The following is an 8,628-nucleotide window of genomic DNA, read 5'->3' as shown; positions in this document are numbered from 1 at the left end:
TCTCAAATAAATAAATAAAATCTTTAAAAAAATAAATACAAATAAATAAATAAATAAAGGTTAACTTTTCTGTCATGTGGAGCTGCATCTAATCCTAACTGATTCAAGATTTGTGCACGTGCATTATTTCTCTTTGCTCTCAATTTTATATTCTTATGCACAGGGATTGATTCTACATTTTTGTACACAGGAAGAAGTAAGTGGGATTGCAGATGTGGCTTTTTATCTCTCCTCAAAAAGTGACCCCAAAATCGAGGAAATTTGGAATATGTGAGATATGTGACCCAGGATGAACAAAACAAAGAGATTTATTGTAATGTTATCTACTGAAATAGAATAACATGAGACTGAATGGCCATAAAATTAAGTAACTAATATTTATTCAGCACCTAATTATGTGCATAGATGGTACAAAGCACTGTGGCAGACAGAAGCCCTCCAAAGATGTCCACGCCATAATCTTTGGAACCGAAGAAAATGCTCCATTCCATGGAAAAGGGAATTTGTAGATGTGATTTGGATTGTAGGCATAGGATAGGGAGACCCTTTCACCTGGTGGGAGGCAAAGGAGACATAGAAGAAGGGGAAACCAGAGAAATTCCAAGTATGAAAAGCACTGGACACACTGTTGCCAGCTTGAAGGTGGAGGGGGCAACGTGCCCAGGAATGCAGGCCGACCTGGAGCTGAGAAAGGCTCCTGGCTGACAGCCAGCAAGGAAAGGGAGTGGTTGGGTAAATGACGGTGCAGCCATTCGACAGCATACTATCTATCCGTCCACTGAAAATGAGAAGCATTTAATTGACATTGAAAGATGCTCACCATACATTAAGTATTTTTTTTTTTTAAAGAGCCAAGATCTGGGTTTATTTTTTTTATTTTTTTTTTAAGATTTTATTTATTTATTTGACCGAGAGAGATACAGCGAGAGAGGGAACACAAGCAGGAGGAGTGGGAGAGGGAGAAGCAGGCCTCCCACTGAGCAGGGAGCCCGATGCGGGGCTCGATCCCAGGACCCCAGGATCACGACCTGAGCCGAAGGCAGCCGCTTAACCACTGAGCCACCCAGGCGCCCCACCGTACACTAAGTATTAAGAAATGTTCAATGAGGGGCACCTGGGTGGCTCAGTTAGTTGAGCGTCTGCCTTCGGCTCAGGTCATGATCTCAGGGTCCTGGGATCGAGCCCTGCATCGGGCTCCCTGCTCAGAGGAGAGTCTGCTTCTCCCTCTGCTCCTCTGCCCTGCTTGTTCCCTCTCTCTCTCAAATAAATAAATAAATAAATAAATAAATAAATAAATAAATAAAATCTTTAAAAAAAGAGAAATGTTCAATGAATAAAGCATTTATACGGTAAGCATATCTGCAGTGTAAAATTTTTCAAAGTCACAAAACTAATCTGCAGACTTCATTTTATACATTTGTTCTAAACCTAACCAAATTTGGGTCTTGAGCTGCCGTTCACCTTGGAACCAGAAGTGATATTGCCAGTAAAAGACATATTTGGTTAATTTATTAACAACTCAATCATTTCATATATGAAAATTTTCAATTTCAGGAGGCTGCCTTTCCCCATTTTTTTCCCCAGGGCGACAACTAAGTTCTTGGGAGAAAGTTTCTGCCTGAAAGTTATAGCTGACCTATGTCCTCGGTCATGCAGGTGTTTTGTGCCCCACGGAGGCCAGAGGAGGCTTCGGGGACTCCGCCAGGCCCTGCTGCTGGGCCAGATCTGGCAGGTATTTCTACTTTCTGCCACTGGTTTTTCCCTTTTAGTGTGCCACTTGCATGTGCTTCAGCCCAGGAGTCAAACAGGATTTCTCTGAGGGAAGGAAGGAAGGAAGGTTGAGTGGAAGAGGTTGTTTTTTTTTTTTTTAAGAGTTTATTTATTTATGGGGCACCTGGGTGGCTCAGTTGGTTAAGCGTCTGCTTTTGGCTCAGGTCATGATCCCAGGGTTCTGGGATCGAGCCCCACGTCGGGCTCCCTGCTCCATGGGAAGCCTGCTTCTCTCTCTCCTCCCAGCTCCTGTTCTCTCAATTAAAATTATTTAAGAGAGAGAGAGAGAGTATGAGTGGGGGGGAGGGGCAGAAGGAGAGGGAGAAGCTGACTCCCCACAGAGCAGGGAGCTGCCTACTGGGCTTGATCCCAGGACCCTGAGATCACGACCTGAGCCGAAGGCAGACGCTTAACCGACTAAGCCACCCAGGTGCCTTGGGAGAGTTTGAGACTACTGTACGATTCTAGGGAAATCTGGTGAGGCTGATGGGGACTCCTTGAACCAGAGTCACCCCTCCGAGAAGCAGGCCAGCCCAGCATCCCTGCCGTGCTCAGTTGGTGGCTGGGGAGCAGCCTGTGGAAAGACTGGTCTCCATAGGAACCTGATGATGGATTTCTGAGCCCAGCAGCTGGGGTGTTGATCACATATGAAATAAATAATGAGATCTAAAGCATTTCCAAAGCATTGCATCATCAAGATTGAAAGAGAGGTCAACATTTTTTGAGAGAGCCATTTATACCTAAGGCATGGTAAGGAGATGGAAACATATTACAGCCGGTTGCTGGAAATTCTTCGTTTGTTCATTTGGTCAGAAAGTCATTCCTGTCTTCCAGGCTTCAGCTGACATTATGCCTGCACTCAAGGAGTGCACTCAAGGAGAACTTTGGCAGGGAGACAGTTATTAATCATCAACAAATGTACAACTGCAAATAATTATATACGCACGTGCACATGCAGACACATTTTTAAGAAAATTGAGGCTGTGCATCAGTCACTTTCTATGCATTCCTTTATTGAATTCTTTTAATTGTAGTGGATCTTTATCTCTATAATTAAGAGTTCTGGGCATGATGACAATCAAATGCATCTGTAGCTGAGGAAATTATATAAAATGTCTGTTACACAGCCCAGGCATTTGCTTTCTTATGATGTTTGCCCGTGGGGTGCTGGTACATGGCTAAGTCCCGTGAAAGCAATATAGGCGATCAGAATACGACCCTCACCCTGATCCTCGGCTATACAGCCCCACTTGCCCATGCTGCGTTTGGAACTGAGCCCAGTTCTATACTGGGCTCTCTTTTCCCCCACTGTGATAATCCTGAATAAAACCTTTGTGGAGGGGTCCCCCTCTCCTCTCTCATGCCTAGAATGACAGGATGACTGAACCACTGTATTCACCAGAGATGACTCTAAACTCTTACCAGTCCAAGACACAATGACAGCGATCTGTCTAACAAACTGTACTTAACAACCTTTGTCTTCCATTAGATTCCCCACTATATTTACCTTCCCACAGTTTCCCACCTCTAGGAGCTCAAACTCCTTTACCTTTGTCTATCACATCTCCACAATTCACCCCTCTTTGGTAAACATGGTATATATGCTCTCAAGCCTAGCCACTTCTTTGGGTTTTCATTTCTTTTATATCAAGGACTCCACGTACACATAAAATTATTAATATCAAATAAAATTTGTATGCCTTTTCTCCTGTTACTCTGTCTTTTATCAGTTTAATTTCCAGGATCCCAGGTACAGAATCTAAGAGGGTAGAAGTTTTATTTTTCTCCCTCACAGTTTAACAAGGGTAAAAATCAGCATGGAATGAGGAAGGAAAAGGAACAGGCTAGATCTCTGAAAGGGAGTACCATCTATTGACATCAATATCACTTGTGAGGATGCTGTGATTTGAAGTTTGGGTCCAAGAGCAAACAGTCAAGAAAGAATTCTTGAGACAATTTCAGTGCTAAAAGGTGGTTTTATTAAGCACAGGGACAGGACTCGTGGGCAGAAAAAGCTGCATCATAAACGTGAGGAGTGACTGATTATATAAGGTTTTGTTTATCCTATGGAGGGGAGGGTGATGTTAGGCTTCTAAGAAGTTGAGTCTATAGGTTCCTGGAGGTCTGACTATTATTAAGATTGTGCTTTTCTTGTAAATCATTAAGACAGTTAAAACCTGATGGAGTTTTATGTCATGCATAAAAACTACGGTCTTTACCAGTTGACCATTTGTTTGTCCTTTCTTCGTTCCTGGGCAGTCATGAGTGCCTGAAGAATGTCACATATATGCCGCCTTTTGGGGAGGCGGGGTGTGGACTGTTAGTGTGCCTTCTACCCTCAGCTTGCCTTTTGTTATCTCATCATTGTCATTTGGGGATTTTTTAAATCTGGTCTGCTAGAATAAACAAGATCGATAATCTCTGAGCATTCATGTTCTAGCATAGAAGTATGATGGTCAGGCCCAGGCATAAGGGTAGCTGGGTTTAAAGATGGAAGGTTTTAAGCATTATTTCAGGTGTATCTAAATGCATAGCCTGGTATTTAGTAAGTCAGCCTCCCATCATCCATTGGTGACCTTTGGTCTCTAGAACACTTTGGACCCGAGGTGGAGTCATCAGTCATCATGAGCAAGGACTGCCCCATAGTAAGTTGTGAAGTTCCTCCTGCCAGGACGGCTGTGGCAGTCACTGCTCAAAGATAAGCCGGCCACCCCTATGTTACATTCGCAAGTGACTTTGAAAAATCGCCCACCAGGCTGCTTCATTTCCTCATTTTTGTGTCAGAATTCCCAAAGTGTGTCCCTGTTTTTCTGCTACATATAAAGTGAAAGTTTTTTCTAAATTTGGCAAAGCCAAAGCTGGGGCTGACAAAAGATTGGCTTTTAATGTTTGAAAGGCCATCTGTTGGGCTTTACTCCAGAGTAAAGTTTCTTCCTCAGAGCCTTTAATTGAATCTTATAATGGTTGATCTAAAAGCCCAAATCTAGGAATCCACAGGTGGCAAAAACTTGCTGTACCTAGGAAAGTACAGAGTTGTTTTCTTGTAGCTGGGGGTCCAAGAACAAATTAATATAGCCCTCTTTCTGTCAGTAGGCAGGGTACGGTGTCCTGGTGCTAATTCATATCCCAAATATTGTACCTTTGTTTAGATATTTGTACTTTTTTTTTAAGAGTTTATTTATTTATTTGACAGAGAGAGAGAGAGAGAGAGAGACAGCAAGAGAGGGAACCCAAGCAGGGGGAGTGGGAGAGGGAGAAGCAAACTTCCCGCAGAGGAGGGAGCCCAATGCGGGGCTCGATCTCAAGACCCTGGGATCATGACCTGAGCTGAAGGCAGACTTTTAACAACTGAGCCCCCCAGGCGCCCCTAGATATTTGTACATTTTTTAGGAGAGATGTGATGCCCTCTGTCTGCCAAGAAATTAAGTAAAGTTATAGAATTACTACCAAACGTTTCTTTTGTGGGACCACAGATTAAAATATCATCCACATATTGAATTATAGTTCCTCGAGGCCAGGAGATATCATAGAGGTGTTTACTAAATGCAGCCTCAGATGGGTGAGGACTGTCTCTAAAGCCCGGCAGCAAGACTGTCCAGGTTCATTAAGCTGCCTGTGGGCTTGAAGGTGAGGCCCATCCAAAAGCAAATAGGGACTGCGTTTCCTCACTTTACAGGAATGCAAAAGAACACATGATTTTAATTAAGTACTCTAAACCAGTTGGCGTCACCAGGGACCTAGGTGAGAATAGCATATGGATTTTGCACTGTGAGATGAATAGGCACCCGTGTCTCCTTTATAGCCCCTAAATCTTGGACCATCCAATCTTGTCCATTTGGCCTTTTTTTACTGGTAAAACTGGAGTGTTATAAGGAGATTGACAAGCCTTTAAAATACCATGTTTAAGAAATTTATCAATAAGTGGTTGTTACCCAGCTTTTGCCTCGGGTTTTAAGGGCTATTGCTTTTTGAGGTCTAGTGGTTGGGTCCTGTAGAGCCATTTTCACTGGCTGGGCTTTAGGAACCCATCCCAGGACATCACAGTCCCGACGTGTGGATTTACTTCCTTCCAGATATTACAAAGGGTACCAGGGTAAGGTTTTAGTTCCCCAGGCATTAAAGAGAACAGCTTGTCCTCCTCCTTAGGAAGAGCAAAACTGCTTCCTAGTTTATACATTAAATCTCATCTAAGTAATGGAGTGGGACAAGGTGGAAGGCCTAGAAAAACATAAGGAACCAATTGGCTTCTGTACTTACAGGTGAGACGTATTGTCTGGTGACACGTTTTGGTTTCCTCTTCTATGCCAACAATTTTATGGTCAGAAAGACTAGTAGGGCCTGAGTGCTGAATAAGAATAGAGCAAGTGGCTCTTGTTTCACTAAGGAAATTGATAAGCTTACCTCCCACGTCTGGGTAATCTGGGACTCGGTGCTGATGTCAGAGGAGCCGAGGGTCCCTTCGTTCCAGATCGACCGGTTCCTGCTCACAGGCAGGGAAGGGAGGTCCTGTCTTCTCTCTCTCTGGAGATGAGATCAGTCTCCCTTCCAGTGTCCTTTCTTCTTACAGACAGGACATGGCCCTGGTGGAGAGCATTTGTTTGGACCTTCTTTGCTCCACTGCCCAATTTGGCCACACCCTTACTGTGGGGTCTTTCCTGGTCCTTTGTCTGATACTGGCTTTTCCTTGGCCCCTGATTACTCCGGTGTTGTGGAGAACTGGCAATAGGGGCGGCCAATATTAGAGCCTGTAATTTAGCTCTCTGGTCCTTTTCCTGCTTTAAGGCCATACCTCTATTATTAAAGACTCCAGTAGCTACCTCTGGTAGGCACTGGGTTGGGTTTTGAGGGCCTAAAGCTATTTTAGTCCATTTTCAGCCGATGTCAGGTGCCGACTGTTTAGTATGGTTGTTCCCTCAAGTGAGACTGGGTCCAAATATGCATATTTACAGATGGCTTCTATCAAATATCCCTGAAACAGAGCTGGATTCTCCTCAGTTCCTTGAGCGGCTTCCTGAATTTTATCAAAGTTTACAGGCTTAGAGAAACCTTTTTTCATTCCTTCTATTGAACAAGTGATCATATGGTCTCGTCTTTCCCTTCCCTGTCGATATTCTTTGTAATTCCCGTGAGGTTCAGTATTGGGAACAGTACCCCTTCCTAGGTAATGATCTCTATCTCTGGCAGCTTGCTCATTGGCAAATTCTTGAGCACCTGCCCAGATATGGTTCTTCTCCTCAGGGGTGCGATAATGAGTCAACATACTGTATATATCTTGCCAGGTCAAATCAAACATAATAGAAAATTGTGGGAAGCCCTCAATACATTGAGAAGGGTTTTCAGACTATTGTTCTAGTTATTTTATCTGAGCCAGGTCTGCCACGGAGAATAGGACATGGATTCTAACTGTGCCCATTTCTCCATTAGCAACCTCCCTCCGAGGGTGCAATCTAGACTTAGGTGGAACCCCTGCAAGACAGGGAGTCTGCTCCTGATATGTCCAGCTGGGCTGGGAGCAGGGGGTCTTGGGGTTTCTACGGAGGAAGGATGGAAACAGAACCAGTGTCCTCTTTGTTTGGACTGGCCAGTGATTCCTTCGGTAGCCCAGTTTTATTAGGAGGAATGGTCGTATTTAGACAATCACCATCAATATGTCCAGAGGGGCTTATTAACCTGGTTGGTGACTAGACACATTCTGCAAGAGGCTCTTAGTTCAGGGTCCTGACTTAGGGCCATGAAGTCCTGGACATAGGATACCTCAGCCCATTTGCCCTGTTTTTTTGCCAAAGAGATCTAACTGATAGATTGTATTGAAGCTTAATGTCCCATTAGTGGGCCATTTTTCCTTGTATCCTAAGGAGTACAGAGGCCATGCAATGTTACAGGAGAAGATCTGTGGGAAGCAGAACGCCACAACAACCGCTGGTGCCTGTTCATTCAGACTCCGAGATCTCTGAGAAAACTCGAGATTGCAGGGTTAAAAATAACCCAAAGGGATCAGAGTGAAATGCCCTTGGGTTGTGTGTGGTCTGTGCTAAAGTACGCAGCAGAAGATGTTTTGTGGATAGGAAGCCAGCTGTAAAGAGCACACTGGGCACTCCCTTCTTTGTCCTCTTAACCTGTGTTAAAGGTTCTTATCATATCAAGTATAGCTTCTACCTGATTCTCATGCAATATATGTGCTTGACTAATCCTGTGTACGTGGAGGAACGTGCCTTACTACGCCCCTGCTGTAAACCATTATAGATCTATATCGCTGTAGAAGGTATGTAAGAGTATGGAAAATAAACCTCGGGACCTCGGGCTGTTTGCTCGGAGTTCCCTGTGCCTCGTCTCTTTTTCTCAGTTCCTTCACCGCCCCAGGTCCCCGACTCTCTGACGTCGACAAAGATCAGTTTTTTCTTTCTTAAATCTTGCAATCTGAATTGATTCCAGTGGGTTAAAAGGCATGCCAAAGAAGAAGACTTGGGACTGAAGGAGATCCCATGTTCTTAGAAAAGTAGAGAAAGGCCATTACCAAAATAAATCCCCCCATCCTGGCTCCCAGGTGGTATTCCATGCAGGATATATCAGAGGTTCATGGTGTCAAAGTGACCAGAGGTGTCCCTCTAAGAAGTCGCTATGAACACCACCTTGCCTTATAGGAGGGATGCTGGCATCCCTCCACTTCCCCATTGTATCCTAGGCTACAAATGGGTGCCAGTGAATAGACCTAAATGCCCTGCCATGTTGTGAAGAACCTGTCATTTTTAGCCCACGGAAAACATTAAAAAAAGTTTTACAGGGGGAAATTATCCAGTCCTATAATTTAAGTAGTTAATAGGGGATATTGACAAAAAACAGTAAAGATAGAAATCCACC

Source organism: Eumetopias jubatus, unplaced genomic scaffold (genome assembly GCF_037043125.1).
Source record: "Eumetopias jubatus isolate StellerSeaLion01/CBP00866 unplaced genomic scaffold, mEumJub1_p1.0 scaffold_5, whole genome shotgun sequence".
NCBI classification, from domain to species: Eukaryota; Metazoa; Chordata; class Mammalia; order Carnivora; family Otariidae; genus Eumetopias; species Eumetopias jubatus.
Note: the sequence above shows the minus strand (reverse complement) of the source record.